The 15,660-nt window shown below is 43.5% G+C and overlaps 1 protein-coding gene across 2 annotated transcripts in view; it reads left to right on the forward strand.

The window, feature by feature from the left end:
* The first annotated feature begins 210 nt into the window (after positions 1-210).
* SLC25A13 (solute carrier family 25 member 13) overlaps positions 211-15,660 on the forward strand; it is a 475,810-nt gene continuing 460,360 nt past the window's right edge. Inside the window, exon 1 of one of the 2 annotated variants that reach the window (XM_033931081.1) lies at positions 211-324. The gene's annotated coding sequence lies outside the window, so the exon portion shown is untranslated. The other variant, XM_033931080.1, reaches the window with a different exon arrangement.

Raw genomic sequence — 15,660 nt, forward strand, 5'->3', positions numbered from 1 at the left:
ATGTTTTCCCAATCACAGTGATAGCCAAGCAGGGAAAACTATAAATCCCATTAGCACAGGGAGTGGCAAAGCAGAAAACCAGAACTGGATTAGAGCAATAACTGCTTCTAATCCAACTGAGTCTGGTTTAAACCAGTTCAGAAGGCTCCAGAAGCTAGGAATTGCAAGGGCTGAGAACACACTTGCAGCTGAGGGTAATCACACCAGTGCAGGCAGAGAAAAGGGGGTGTCTCAAAGCCGCAAGCAGCAGTCACAGTTACCCAGAGCCACCACCTTCAGCTAAAGACAGGAAAACAGTAGACTCCTTTTTGGCAGCAGGAACAGGTGGGAGCTTCTGAAAGTTTTGATACTTCCTCTATAGATGAAATAAAAATGAAGGATGATGTAAGCTCAGGAGCAATGGAGACAGAGATTGCTGACTGTCCAAGCACTGAAAACATGGAGATGTGTTAAGAACTGCTATGAATAAGTGGCTGCTATAAGGTAAGTGTGTGCTTTCAGTTAATGTGGAGCTGAAGGAAGTTTTGGAACTGAAATTGTTTGCTATAATATGACCTGACTGTTAGAGGGAGAACAGTCAGGAAAAGCCTGCAAGCTAATGGACATTTTTGGGTATCTTTTCTTTTTGATTATTTTGAGGGATATGGCTGTGAAGAAAATGCCTTCTAAAGTCAGCAGGTAGCACAAGTAACTGAGAAGGAAGCCATTTTGGCATACAGGCTTGTTGGGATCTTGCGAGGGGAACTACATAAGAACATAAGAACATAAGAAGTTGCCTCCACTGGGTCAGACCGAGGTCCATCTCGCCCAGCGGTCCGCTCCCGCGGCGGCCCATCAGGTCTGTGACCTGTGAAGTGGTTTCTGACCACTTTTATAACCTACCTCAAGTTCTATCTGTACCCATCTATCCCTTTATCCTCCAGGAACCTATCCAAACCCTTCTTGAACCCCTGTACAGAGTTCTGGCCTATCACTTCCTCCGGAAGCGCGTTCCATGTGTCCACCACCCTCTGCGTAAAAAAGAACTTTCTAGCATTTGTTCTAAACCTGTCCCCTTTCAATTTCTCTGAGTGACCCCTAGTGCTTGTGGCTCCCCTCAGTTTGAAGAATCTGTCCTTATTTACTCTCTCTATGCCCTTTAGGATTTTGAAGGTTTCTATCATGTCCCCTCTAAGTCTCCTCTTCTCCAGGGAGAACAGCCCCAGCATTTTTAACCTGTCAGCGTATGGAAAATTTTCCATACCTTTTATCAGCTTACCATTCTGTTCTGCAGGGAATAGGAGTGAATCCCATGCCTTGGTGGTGTTTTGGGCTAAAGCATACACCCCAAAGAGTTGCCTCAGTGGCAGTGATTTCAATGTCAGTGATATTTTGCTCATTTTGCCTAGTTTGAGTTTTTAAAGAAGGAGTGTTGCCAGACATTTCTAGAATCCATTTTGGGTTTGCTTATGTTTGATTTTGGCATTGAACTGAGCTCATTGATTTTGCTGCATAAAGAAGAGTGAATAAACTGTAAGATATACTGTATTTTTTGCGCCATAAGATGCACCCTAGATTTAGAGTAGGAAAACCAGAAAAAAAAACCATTCTGAACCAAAGTGCGTACTAATATATACCAGGCTCTGAACCCTGTCTCCTCTTCCCTGCCAGGCTGTTCATTTCATTTTTCATATACACACAGCAGATATAAATGATCAAAACTGACACATTTTGATCACTAAATTGAAAATAAAATAATTTTTCCTACTTTTGTTGTCTGGTGATTTCATTAGTCTCTTTCCTTTCTTTCTTCACTCAGGCCCAAGAATTGTCCCTTTCTATTCCCTCCCTCCCATGTCCCGAGTTCGTGCCCACTCACTGCCTTCTAGCCCTTGTCCTTCGTTCTCCCTCCCTCCTGTGTCCCAAGTTCGTGCCTCCTTGCCCTCACTGCCTTCCAGCCTTTGTCTTTTGATCTCCCTACTGCACCGGAAACTGCCTTCCTCCCTCCCTGCATGCTGAAACCTGCCTACCTCCGCAGATTCCTCTTCCTCTGGCTTGTGGGTCGGCGACGTACAATCGCTGCACGCTGGCCCTTCTCTTCTTTGAGTTGTGGCAGCCGGCAGGGAGCAGGTGCAGTGGTGGCGGGGAGCAGCAGCAGTCAGCCTGCGTACCCCCAACAAGTGGGTCATTTTAAAAAGGTACACCGGGGTGGGTGGGTGAAAAAAAGTGCGTGTTATGAAGCGAAAAATACGGTACTGCACCATTATTGCCTAAACTCTTCATTATACCAGTCTACCAAAACAACCTCGCTCAAGCTCGGCCAAGGTTTGTGTGCACCAGGCCAGGTCACTTGCTGTGTCCAGCTTGGCTGCGCTCGGTCACAATATATAATAAATGGGTAATTTTTGAACTTCACTTTGAAAGTTGGTATCCTCATTTTGTTTTGTCAGGATGCTTCTGAGTGGGACCAGAGGTAATAGAGAGACATCTTGGTATACAAGGAGCCTCTAAAAAGTTCTCAGTCCAATTGTCTTCCATTTTTCCAATGTTGCTAGCCAGGAGTGTACGAGGGGGTGCTAAAAAGTTCAGCGTAACCAACCAACTTACTAAATTCTGAGCATTATTTTGCCACTGTAACTGAAAAGAGTGTTATCTTATTTCATTAAGTGCCAATTTGACATTCTTTCGCTCTGTAGTACAGCCACACTTCGAATACAGTGTGCAATTCTGGTCACCATATCTCAAAAAGATATAGTGGAATTAGAAAAGGTACAGAGAAGGGTACAAAAATGATAAATGAGATGGGACAACTTCCCTATGAACTAGGGCTCTTAAGCTTGGAGAAGAGATGGCAGCTCAGGGGTAATATGATAGAAATCTGTAAAATACTGAGTGGAATGGAAAGGGTAGATGTGAATCACTTGTTTACTCTTTCCAAAAATATTAGACTAGGGGGCATGAGATGAAGCTATTAAGTACCGTATTTTCACACATATAATGCGCACACGGGTATAGCGTGCAGGAACAAGGAATTTATGTAAGAAAATTTTGGTATAGCGCACCCACACATATACCGTGCATGCTGCTTGCCGCCCCGACTCTCCTCTCGCCGCCCTGCCCTTGAAGTCCTGTCCCCCCCCTTGAAGGCCCGCCCCACCCTGAAAGCCTGATGCCCCACCCCTGATGTCAGAGAAGGGGCGGGACTGCGGCAGAGGAAGCAGCGCAGGGCTCAGAGAAGGGGCGGGACCGCCGGCAGAGGAAGCAGCAGGGCTCACTGGCATCGTGAATCCACGGTAGGCTGCTTCTCTACCGCAAACGGTGCGGGGGGGGCTGAGGGATGAATCGGACGTCGGGGGGGGGGGTGCGAGCAGTCCTTCAGGGTGGGGGGGGCCAGCGGTCCTTCGGGGTGTGACATCAGGCTTTCAGGGCTGGGGGATGAATCGGACGTCGGGGGTAGGGGGGAACCAGCAATGTAAAAAAAAAAAAATTGTAAAACGCGCTCATGCATATAACGCGCATGGTTATGCTTGGTTTGTAAAATCGTGTATAATGCGTGCATTATATGCGTGAAAATACGGTAGTAGATTTAAAACAAACTAGAGAAAGTATTTTTTCACAGAACATGTAATTAAACTCTGGAATTTGTTGTTGGATAATGTAGTGAAATCAGTTAGCTTAGCAGGGTTTAAAAAAGATTTGGATACATTCCTAAAAGGGAAAGTCATAGGCCACTATTGAGATAGCTTGGGGAAATCCACTGCTTATTCTTAGGATAAGCAGCATAAAATTTGTTTTTATTACTTGTGATCTAGCTAGGTACTGGACTTGATGGACCTTCAGTCTGTCCCAGTATGGCAATTCTTATGTTTTTATTGATTTAACTTTTCAGCACCCCCTCATATGCTTGTCAAATATTTGAGCCAAAAACCACGGACTTAATTATTTCCAGGAGCATTTTTAATTTTCTTAACTTAGATTTCAGCCATTTCATTGCTATCACATCTTCCATTTTCCTTCAAAATCATGTACTGTACAATTTTGTTGATCTATTGGACTTTTCTTTATGATGGTCTTTGTGATTCTCCCATGTTGTTTTCCAAAATTCCAAGTTTTTTCTTATTTCTTTCAAGTGTTTCATATTTTGCTTGCAAGTTTCTGGGATACAATCGTAATAACCTGAAGGAGTCCCTGCTAATAACTATATTTAACAATTCATATTTTGCTTGGCCAGGTTTAAAGCTTTTGTAGAACAAATGTTGATTCATTCTAAACATGATGTTTTGTTTAAACTGGCTTACTTTTGCCACATTCAGAGCCTGGAAATCCCAATTCCTATCTAGATAGCCTGTTTTGATGATGATGATTATTTTCTATGATTCACAAATGTTGGTCAATTCCCATCATGCAATTTTCCAAGTTTATTACATATTTGATATACCGTCTATCAAAGGTTACTTAGACGGTTTACAATACTAAACTTTAAAAAGAAAAAAAAAAAGAAAGGGGAGGCATTCATAGTTAAAATATCAAGGACAGATCAGACAAAGACATATGGTAGCAAAGGGGCACGTGGGTAAGGATAAGTAAACTACATGTTTCAAGCCCTATCAAAGGACTTGGAAATCATGAAGGTAGTATCTAATAATGTATAAATTTCCAATAATGTTCCTGCCTATAATTGGGCTATTGTAATTTGTTCCAATTGTAGACAGTCTGTGGAAGTTCTGTTAGTCCATTGTTTGAGATAATATATAGAATTAAAATAAATAAATAAAAACAAAAGGAATAAAGGTATAATACCTTTTTTAATGGACTAACTTAGGCCCCCTTTTATCAAGCCATATTAGGGATTTTTTATCACCAGCCACTGTGGTAAAAGCTCAGAAAAAGGCACGGGCCCAGGCAGCAGGGCAGAAAGCACGCTCCTGCCTGCCTATACACCACTGGACCACCAGGCTTAAGAGGTGTTTAAAAAGGTACTGTGGGGAAGATTGCATGCAATCGCTGCTGCCAGAGTAGTAAGGAGGAACACGGGGAAGAGCAGGTAGAGAGGGAAGAAAGGAACTGCATTGGAGGAGGGAAAGAGGGGGAAAGATGCCAGCATGGGGGTGGGGGCAGGCTGGGATGATATGTAGCCTTGAGGTGAGGTAAGATGGGGTGGAAGGAGGGGATCTTTAAAGAAGGGAAGACACAGGGGAGAAGCTGAGCATGGGAAGAGATAAGAACATAGAAGAGAGATGCTGGGTGAGGAGGGACTGCAGGGTCAGGGATGCAGACTGTCAATGGTAGATAGGGAGAAGATAGGAACAGTGGAACATAGAGGCAATGATGGAAAATGGAGGAATTTAGGACACTGAGGGACAATGCTGAAAAAGGGGCAGATGGGGACACAGAGAGGGCAAATGCTGAACATGAAGGTAGGATAGGGACAGGGACAGAGAAGGAAGATTCTGGATAGGGCAAATAGGGGTACAGAAGGGACAAGGATAGTGGACCTGGGAATAGAAGAAATGTCAGAGGGACAATAAAGGTAGAAAAAAGTATTTTATTTTGCATTTATTAATTTAAATGTTAGCTTTTGGAAATAAACATCTCTGATATCTTGCATTTAAAAAAAAAAAAAGGTACTGCGGGGCGGGAGTGTTTTAAAAAGGTACTGAGGGAGGAGGAAAAAACTGTTAGTTGGCTGGGACAGAACCTTCCTGTCCCAGCCTACCACTAGACCACCAGGGGTGGGGGTGGGCAAAGTTATATTTCAGGGCAGCGGGACGGGGAGATAGGGTAAAGAGCCTAGCAGGGAGGGGAGGGACAGGGTGCAGAGCCTGGCAGGGTAAAGGGCTTGGCAGGGAAGGGGGGACAGAGTGCAGAGCCAGGCAGGGAGTGAGGGAGGCTGGTTGCACAATTTGGTTCAGAATGTTTTTTTCCTTGTTTTCCTACTCTAAATCTAGGGTGCATCTTATGGTCAGGTGCATCTTATGGAGCGAAAAAAAAGGTAACAGATGATCTAAACCTCATAGAATGATTTCATATTTGAAAACATGGTTTTCAAGCTATGCACAGTACAGAGACCTTGCTGCTGGAATTAACATTAAAAGCGAAATCTTATCTAAGTAAAAGTATACAGACAGTTCTGCTGCAATTTGATATCTCAGCCAAATTTGATGCTGTTGACCACTCTCTACTATTTCTAAAGTTTAGGAACTAGGATTACATGGAGTTAGGATTACCAGACGTCCGGATTTCCCTGGACATGTCTTCCTTTTTAAGGACATGTCCGGGGGTCCGGATGACTTTTAAAAACCCGGCACTTTGTCCAGGTTTTGAAAAGCTTCCTATCAAAATCGCATCAGGAAGGGGCATCTGTGCATGCGCGGATGCAATGCAGTGACATGCGCACACGTGTGTGGACGTGACATCATTGCATCGCATCTGCACATGCCTGGATGCCATCTGGGGGTGGGGTTATGAGACAGAACAGGGCATGACACAGGCGGAACGGGGCAGAACTGGGCGGGCCTGGGGCATGGCCATGGGTCCGGATCGTTCTTTGGGAAAATCTGGTAACCCTACACGGAGTGGTACTAAAATAGTTTAATGCAGCATTATTTTTTTAAATTGTATTCCTGTTTTATATCGGGGACATGTCAGGGGTAGAGAGTTGTACGGGGACAGAAATCCCACCCATCCCCGCCAGGATCCTCTCCGTCCTCATCCGTCCCCACAAGGAATTACCTCCATCCCCGCCCGTCCCCATAAAAACCAGCAATTACTTCTGACAGGATCATCAATTCCAGTTTCTTTTGTGTTTGTGCTGCTGTTTTCCTTGTGGAATCTCTTTGGTGGAACCCTTTTTTTGTTTTCTGTTCAGGTAGTTAACTTATAAAACCCCTCTTTTACTAAGGCTGACGTGCCCATTATATTATAAGGACGAACCCTGCTTCCAAAGCCTTCCATCCCCGTGGGAGTCCCGTTGGCTAGAGGGGGGGTCCCTGTGGGAGTCCCGTGGGCCAGAGGGGGTCCCCGTGGGAGTCCCGTGGGCCAGAGGGGGTCCCCATGGGAGTCCCGTGGGCCAGAGGGGGTCCCTGTGGGAGTCCTGTGGGCCAGAGGGGGTCCCCGTGGGAGTCCCGTGGGCCAGAGGGGGTCCCCGTGGGAGTCCCGTGGGCCAGAGGGGGTCCCTGTGGGAGTCCCGTGGGCCAGAGGGGGTCCCCGTGGGAGTCCCGTGGGCCAGAGGGGGTCCCCGTGGGAGTCCCGTGGGCCAGAGGGGGTCCCCGTGGGAGTCCCGTGGGCCAGAGGGGGTCCCCGTGGGAGTCCCGTGGGCCAGAGGGGGTCCCTGTGGGAGTCCCGTGGGCCAGAGGGGGTCCCCGTGGGAGTCCCGTGGGTTAGGGGGATTCCCGCAGGACACCCGCGAGACCCGCGGGATTCCCGCAATTCCCGTTCCCGTGCAGACCTCTAGTCAGGGGTGCGTGGATGGATGCACTATTCAACTATTAGTGTGTGCAGGTTGATTTTACAGTCATGCTATTAGCACAACGGAACGATCCATGTAAGCACTACAAGGAAAATTCTGTAAGTCACTCAGGGGGAGATTGTGGCGCAGTGGTTAAAGCTACAGCCTCGGCACCCTGAGGTTGTGGGTTCAAACCCACACTACTCCTTGTAACCCTGGGCAAGTCACTTAATCCCCCATTGCCCCAGGTACGTTAGATAGATTGTGAGTCCGCTGGGACAGAGAGGGAAAACTGCTTGTGTACCTGAATAAATGCATGTAAACCATTATGAGCTCCCCTGGGAGAACGGTATAGAAAATTGAATAAATGAAAAAATAAAATTCAGCAATGAAAAAAACCCCAAAAACTCAGTGCTCAAATATGAATGCCCTTTATTGAATTAGCATCGAGTTCCGATTTTGGTGCCCGGATTTAAGCACCAGGACTTACAGTATGCCTACTGAAACCAGGTGTACTTCCTGGCACCCAACATGGGCACACACCCTGATATTGCATAACACTGTACGCAAATGCTAGGAAAATGCCCCAACCCCCCCATGCTCCTCCCATAGCCATGACCCTTTTTAGGTTACACGCTATGGGATTTGGGCAAACATTGTTATAGCATGTTAGATGCCATCGACTATTGTTCGAATCTAAGCAACTTGATGATATCCATCAAGTTTTCATGGCAGAATAGAGAAGTAGATTGCTGGGCCTTTCTTCTGCCCAGTATAAATTCAATGTTGTCGCCACTGTCACAATCAAACGCGATCCTCCGCCTCCAACACTGCCCGTCTGCTGCTGCTGTCCAGATGGGTGTTACATCGTTAGTCTGACATCTCTGCTGAAACCTGTATGCCTTGGGAGGCCCTGTTGGTAGTGAAACTACCGACTGCATAGCTTTCAGCTTCACAGAGGTGCGCAAGCCCCAGTGGCATGACAAGCCCATGCACCATGACTGGAATGTTATAGAAGAGCATGTAGCAAAATAGGCCCAGATTCTGTAAACGGTGCGATTCTTGGTGGCTGCCTTAAAAATGGCTGCCAATCATGTGCCAATCACGTAACAGCACCATTTATAGAATCACAGCTACATGAAAGGTAGGCACCAGAAATGTAGGCCGGAATTTTAAAGGTCTACATTTCCAGCACCTACCTTTCACGAAAATTGCATCTACAGAGATGCTTTATGACTCCTAACACCACTTCCGGTGTTAACCACACCTACAGTGGCGTTAGGCGTCATAAGGCACCTTCACAAATGGGGATAATGTGGCCTTTTTGGAGGCGCCACCAGTTTTATAGCATTTTAATTGGTTTTAAATTGGCGCAGTCAATTTATGCACTGATTAAACCAATTAAACCCTTTTAAGTTAGGCGGCATTAGGGCGCCTACCACCACCTAACTTAGGGTGCCAATTTTAAAATCGGGCCCATAATGCCTAGTTCCAAATTGGTGCAAATTAGTTCCAATTAGCACCCACTAATTGGGTGCACATGTTGGATCAGTGCCCAATTTTGGGCGTCATATACAGAATCTAGCGATAAGTCCATTTCATAGTGCAGCTTGGTAAATGGCCCCTAGGATTTATAGCTAACAAAGGGGGTGGGCCATTAGTGTGGGCAGACTAGATGGGCTGTGGCCCTTTTCTGCCATCATGTTCTACGTTTCTAAGTTTCTAACCAGGACCTTTTCTGAGTACTCTGTTCATTGAATACTGATCCCATGGTTTTATGGGAGAGGGGTTTCACTGAGTGAAGAGCATTAATAAGTTCCTAATTCTCAAAATGATTCACTCATAATACGTAGATTGTTTCACCATTCTTTGTTCTTGTACCTGTATGTCAGGGGTGTCAAAGTCCCTCCTCGAGGGCCGTAATCCAGTCGGGTTTTCAGGATTTCCCCAATGAATATGCATGAGATCTATTTGCATGCACTGCTTTCATTGTATGCTAATAGATCTCATGCATGCTCAGTGGGGAAATCCTGAAAACCTGACGGGATTGCGGCCCTCAAGGAGGTACTATGATACCCCTGTTGTATTTAAACTGCTTTGAGTTTGGTTGTTTAACTACAAAATGGCAGTATAGAAGTCCCAATCCCTTTCCCTAAATCTATCAATTAGAATCTCATTGATGACTTTGGCAGGCAGGGTATCAGCACCCTGCAAAATAAACCCCATTGCATGCAAACAGCAGGCAGAATAGTACAAAGAGCATTTAAGGCTTTTGCATTCATTAAAATATATTAGAAGACTAATAAATTCTCCAGAGCTTTTGAGCTGTCATCTTCTCTCCTTCATTTTTATTGCTCCACTGGAGAGATCTGAGGACGCACAACCTTGTGAGAAAATTCTAAGAAGGACTTTCTTGTTCTTGTCCCCTAATAAAAAAAAAAAAAAAGTTTATGACTTCATGAGCAGGATTGGATAGGAAAGGATGGGAGAAGGAAGGAATGAGATGTAAAATCTAAAGACTATAAAACAAAAACCTTTTTACAAACAGTACCCAGAATATTTAGAAAAAAAAGAGTAAAGAATCTTACTTTTCAATTAATTCTCTTTTCTTCCTTAGATAGCTACAGCTGGAAACTCCTTTTTATTGCATTTTAATGAAGTATCTATTACACGATAACAAACCTGTCAATGAATCGGGCCAAGTCTGCCTAATTTGATGCAGGCCACCAATATAATATGAACTGTCTGCTTGTGGATCTGAAAAGTTTCCGTAACAGTTAGCAGTCTGTTAGAACCTCATGGTTTGGAGCCTAAGAACTGGAAATTGAAGCTGTTGTTTCTGCAGCTTTGACACACTGCAGTTGCTTAACATAGCACTTCTTCCTTACTGCTTTGAAAGTTAATTTCTGCATTGAGCAGGGAGCTATGGGGAGAATGAAAAAAAAAAAATCAGATTTCCTCCAGTTATTATTTTAACTAAATTTGAAATCAGAGCTGCAGCTAAGCAATAACATTAGCATTCGCGTCACCTGCAACTGAAAGCTAATCACCATCAATCAATAATCACACAACTCAGTTTTATTGGAATAAATATTTGGCCGCAGCTTTATTATCTATCTGAATATTATCTTCACTTACAATACAATCTGTGTCCAAAAACCAACAAACCCCCCAATGCATATTTCACACCCCCCCAAGGTGTCGAAACTAGCTCCCGTTAAGTCTTTAAATTTATAACATTCCCCCAAACATGGCCCACGGTGACGCAAGGCCATGCTTCCCCTCCCCTCCCCCCAAACACAACCCACGGTGACGCAAGGCCATGCTTCCCCTCCCCCCAAACATGACCCACGGTGACGCAAGGCCATGCTTCCCCTCCCCCCAAACATGACCCACGGTGACGCAAGGCCATGCTTCCCATCGCAGCGGTATCGCCTATGAGTGTTACATTTATTTATTTATTAACTGCTCATCTCCCAGATCCAACTGGGCCAAACCCCATTTTCCGCCCCACCCAAAGCTGCGACCACCTCCCCCCAACCCCATAAGCTCCACCAAACCCACCCAAGTCAATATATAATATGTACACCCCCCACCCCACCCCACAACACTGACACAAAACATAACACCAGCACAAATGGGAGGGAGGGAGGGATAATCTTTTCCTGAAGAGACTATTCTACTGTTCTCCTTTCCTCACAGAATTCACTCCAGCCTGCCACAACATCCAACCAATCACGTGACTGCTCCACCCCATCACCTTAGAAACCTCCCTAATCATTTCTCCTTCTTACAAGCTCTGTCTATTAACCGTTTCTTACCTCCTCTTATAAACTTGTCAATCCTTATTCTACAGACCCTTGACAACACCTCATATATTCCCCTCACCCTCTGTCCCCCCTCCCATTTTACCCACACCATCATTCAATAAATATTACCAGCCGGTGACATCAGCTCAGCTAATGTTATATCATACCAGATGAATCTGGTGTTCTTCTTTAATGAAGTTTCTTGAAAATGTTTGGTGATAAGTGCAATGTATTATGCAAGTGGAGAACTCCTATGACAAAATGAGCTATTGAGAGCAGAATTTCATAAACATTTCCCTGTACTACTTATATACTGCCCCCTTTTTTTTTTTTTTACAAAACCACAAAAGCATTTTTTTAGCGCAGGCTGGCGCACTGAATGCTCTGCCCTGCTCCCAACGCTCATAGGACCTCTATGAGGGTCGGGAATAGCGCAGAGCATTCAGCGCAACAGCCGGCATTAAAAACCACTTCTGTGGTTTTGTAAAAAGGGGGGGGGAGGATATTTTTACTTCCATATTTCTAAAAGGAAAAAACTAGCACGTTGGCTGTATGTTTATTATGTGTGTAATATTGTAATCCGCTTTGTCAAAAGCGGACTATAAATAATAAACCATAAACCATTGTCTTACTTGAATTTCAAAACTAGATTTAAAATAAGACAGCATTATGCTTAGTGGGGTGAACAGAGATTGAGAGAAAGGGAGTGCTGCATAGGCGGGCAGTAATTTAGAAGTTGGGGAAGGCTAGAGTAGGGTGGGGTTGGGGCAGGTCTAATGCAAGGTGAGATGGGGTGTTGCGGGACAAATTTTAAATCTTTGTGCTCAAAACATGTATGCCTATGGGGTCACTTCTGTCTCTCCCCCAACCATGCAGCATATCTTCTCTTATTCCCCTCCCCATTTCCTCCCGCAGCCATCCAGGATCTTGTACCCACCCATTCTCCTCACCCTACCATACGAACTAGAATCTGCTACTGTCTATCTGTCTCATAAGAACATAAGAATAACTGTACTCAGACCAATGGTCCATCAAGCCCAGTAGTCCGTTTTCACGGTGGCCAATCCAGGTTACTAGTACCTGGCCAAAACCCAAAGAGTAGCAACATGCCATGCTACCGATCCAGGACAAGCACTGGCTTCCCACATGCCTTTCTCAATAACAGACTTTTCCTCCTACAAATTGTCCAAACCTATCTTAAAACCAGCTACACTATCCTCTCTTACTACAACCTCTGGCAATCCATTCCAGAGCTTAACTATTCTATGAGTGAAAAAAATATTTCCTATTGGTTTTAAAAGTATTTCCCTCTAACTTTATCGCGTGTCTCCTAATCTTTGTAATTTTTGATGGCATGAAAAATCAATCCACTCAGAATTTTGTAGACTTCAATCATATCTCAGGAAGAAAGCAAGAGGTAAGGTCATTAAAATGTCTTTAAAAGGATGGGTTATAATCCAAAGGCATCTTTAAACAAAAAGGCTTTTAATTTGGGCTTGAAAAGATTTAGAGATGTCTCTTCTCTTAAATGATTTGGAGCGGAGTTCCATAGTGAAGGGGCTGTAACCGAGAAAATATTAGTGTGCATAGTATCGATGTGTCTTAAGGATGGGATGGAAAGCAAATTTTGAGAAATAGATTGGAGGAATCTTTGAGTTGTATACGGTGCCACTATATATTTCTTGAGATAAGGAGATCAGAATTGAACACAGTACTCCAGGTGAGATTGCACCATGGAGCGATACAGAGGCATTATAACATTTTTAGTCTTTTTTAAAGAATTCCTAGAATCTTGTTTGCTTTTTTGGCTGCCCCCACACATTGGGCAAAATGTTTATTGAATTGTCTATAATGAAACCCAGATCCTTTTCTTGGGCACTAACCCCCAAGGTAGACCCTAGCATCCGTTAACTGTGATTCGGGTTATTCTTCTTAGTGCATCACTTTGCATTTGTCCACATTAAATTTCATCTGCCACTTGGACACCCAGTCTTCCAATTTCCTAAGGTCTGCCTGTAATTTTTCACAATCTGCATGCTTTTTAACAAAATATAGCTATGAATGGGTAAAGTGATTTTGATATGACAAATGTTGATTGGGGTATCCCTTTTGCAAGTTATCTAGAAGGACATCCTAACTTTCAACTGTTCTAAACTAAATTAAAACTTATAAACTGGGTCATCAGCCAGTTTGGAGCTCGACTCGGTTAACATTAAGAAAAGGAAAAATACAAAAGAACTAAAGCAGGAAAGGTTGATGTAGTTAATTTCCAAAGTGCTTGGTGAACAGAATTGTCTTTAAAGTCTTTCTGAATGATAAGAAGGGGCTTGAGCTTCTTAACGAAAGCAGCAAGCTATTCCAGAGCTCTGTCAATTTGAAGGAGAAAGAATGACTAAATTGCTTAATAGATTAACTCTTACCCCTAAGAGAGAGAAAGGAGAGTTTTAATTTCTGAGAGCTTCTGGCCAGGTGAGATCTACACACATTCCAGTCCAAAGGGACAAAAGTAGTAAAGAGGCCAAATAAAATCTTAAATGAAATACATATACATTTAAATTGAATTCTCAAATGAACTGGGAGCCAGTGTAGTTCTCTGAGCAATTGGGACACATGGTCAAACTTACTCTTGCCAAAAATGAGTCTGGCTGTAGTATTCTGTATCAACTGGAGTCTCTGCAGACTAGTCTTGGATAAGCCCATGTACATTGAATTGCAGTAGTCCGGACGTGCTAGAATGATTGATTGAACCAAGATGGAAAAATGCTGTAGATGAAAAAGGTCTCAAACTTTCTGCAAAACACTGAGACTGAAGAAACATTTTTTTACAAGAGAATTAACTTGTTCCTTAAATGTGAATGAAGAATCAATGAGAACGCCTAATACTGAAAAGGAAAATTCAATTTTCAGAGACTCTCCTGAGTCTAAGTTCACAACAGAAGGGAGGGAGTCTAATTTTGGGCCCAACCAAAGGAGTTTTGTCTTAGCAGCATTTAACTTCATCTGAACCATCAGTGTCCAGGACTGTAGTTTAGCAATACAATGTTTAATATTAGATGTCTAGATGTTCTAGAATTTGATAATGGAACCCATGCAGGATGGGGCCATACTGGATATACCTAGTACTTATGAATGGGGAGTAGTGGGTGTTATAGTGGGTGATCATCTAACATTTAGTGATCAACGGATGGGGTGGTTCAATAGTAAGACAGGTGTGAAGATGGTTCATTCAAAAGTGAAGGTTTTGTATCTCCGGAGGAAAAGTTAAAGGATGTGGACAAATATTAGTCCACAGGAAGAAAAGAGACCAGAGGAAGAACTCCATATACTTTTCTGTATTCCTCAGACTATGCCCCAAAGATAAGTAATTTGAAAGCTCCTTTGTCAGGCATACCTCTCAGCCTCCCATGTCAGTATTAGAGTAATAGTAGAATAGCCATATAGGGTCAGACCAATGGCCCTTCTAGACCAGTATCCACAATAGCCAATCCAGGTCACAAGTACCTGGCTAATACCCAGATAGCAGCAACATTCCATCTACTAAAGCCAGGGCAATCTGTGGCTTCCCCAAAGTCTGTCTCAATAGCAGACTATGGACATTTCCTCCAGGAACTTGTTCAAATCTTTTGTAAATCCATCTACTTTAACTGCTGTTATCACATCCTCTGGCAACTAGTTCCAAAGCTTAACTATTCTTTGAGTGAAAAATATTTCCTCCTATTGATTTTAAAAAGTATTTTGCTGTAACTTCATTGAGTGTCCCCTAGTTTTTGTAATTTCAATACATTGTTTTGGTTGATGAAATTCAATTTAATATATAAAGACAACTTGTGATCATAATAACAAGATAAACATGTCCAACAAGGAAGTCTTCTAGAGGCAGACAGTTTACTATTTTCCATACTACACATTAAGAACATAAGAATTGCCATACTGAGATAGACCAAAGGTCCATCAAGCCCAGTATCTTGTTTCCAACAGTGGCCAACTCAGGTCCCAAGTACCTAGCTAGGCCCACGTAGTAAAACAGATTTTATGCTGCTAATCCTAGGAATAAGCAGTGGATGTCCCTAATCCATCTCAATAATGGCCTATGAACTTCACTTTTAGAAAATTATCCAAACATTTTTTAAATCCTGCTACGCTAACTGCTTACCGCACATTCTCTGACAACAAATTCCAGAGTTTAATTACACATTGTATGAAGAAATATTTTCTCCAGTTTGTTTTAACTCTACTATTAGCAGCTTCATTGCACGCCCCCCCCCCCCCAATCCTAGTATTTTTGAAAGAGTAAGCAAGCAAGCATCTACCCTTTGCACGTCACTCATATTTTAAAGACCTCTATCATATCACCCCGGAGCCATCTCTTCTCCAAGCTAAAATTATTTTGCAACATAAAAGGTATGTGCTTACTTCATAAAAGTG

This window comes from Geotrypetes seraphini, chromosome 2, assembly GCF_902459505.1.
Source record: "Geotrypetes seraphini chromosome 2, aGeoSer1.1, whole genome shotgun sequence".
NCBI classification, from domain to species: domain Eukaryota; kingdom Metazoa; phylum Chordata; class Amphibia; order Gymnophiona; family Dermophiidae; genus Geotrypetes; species Geotrypetes seraphini.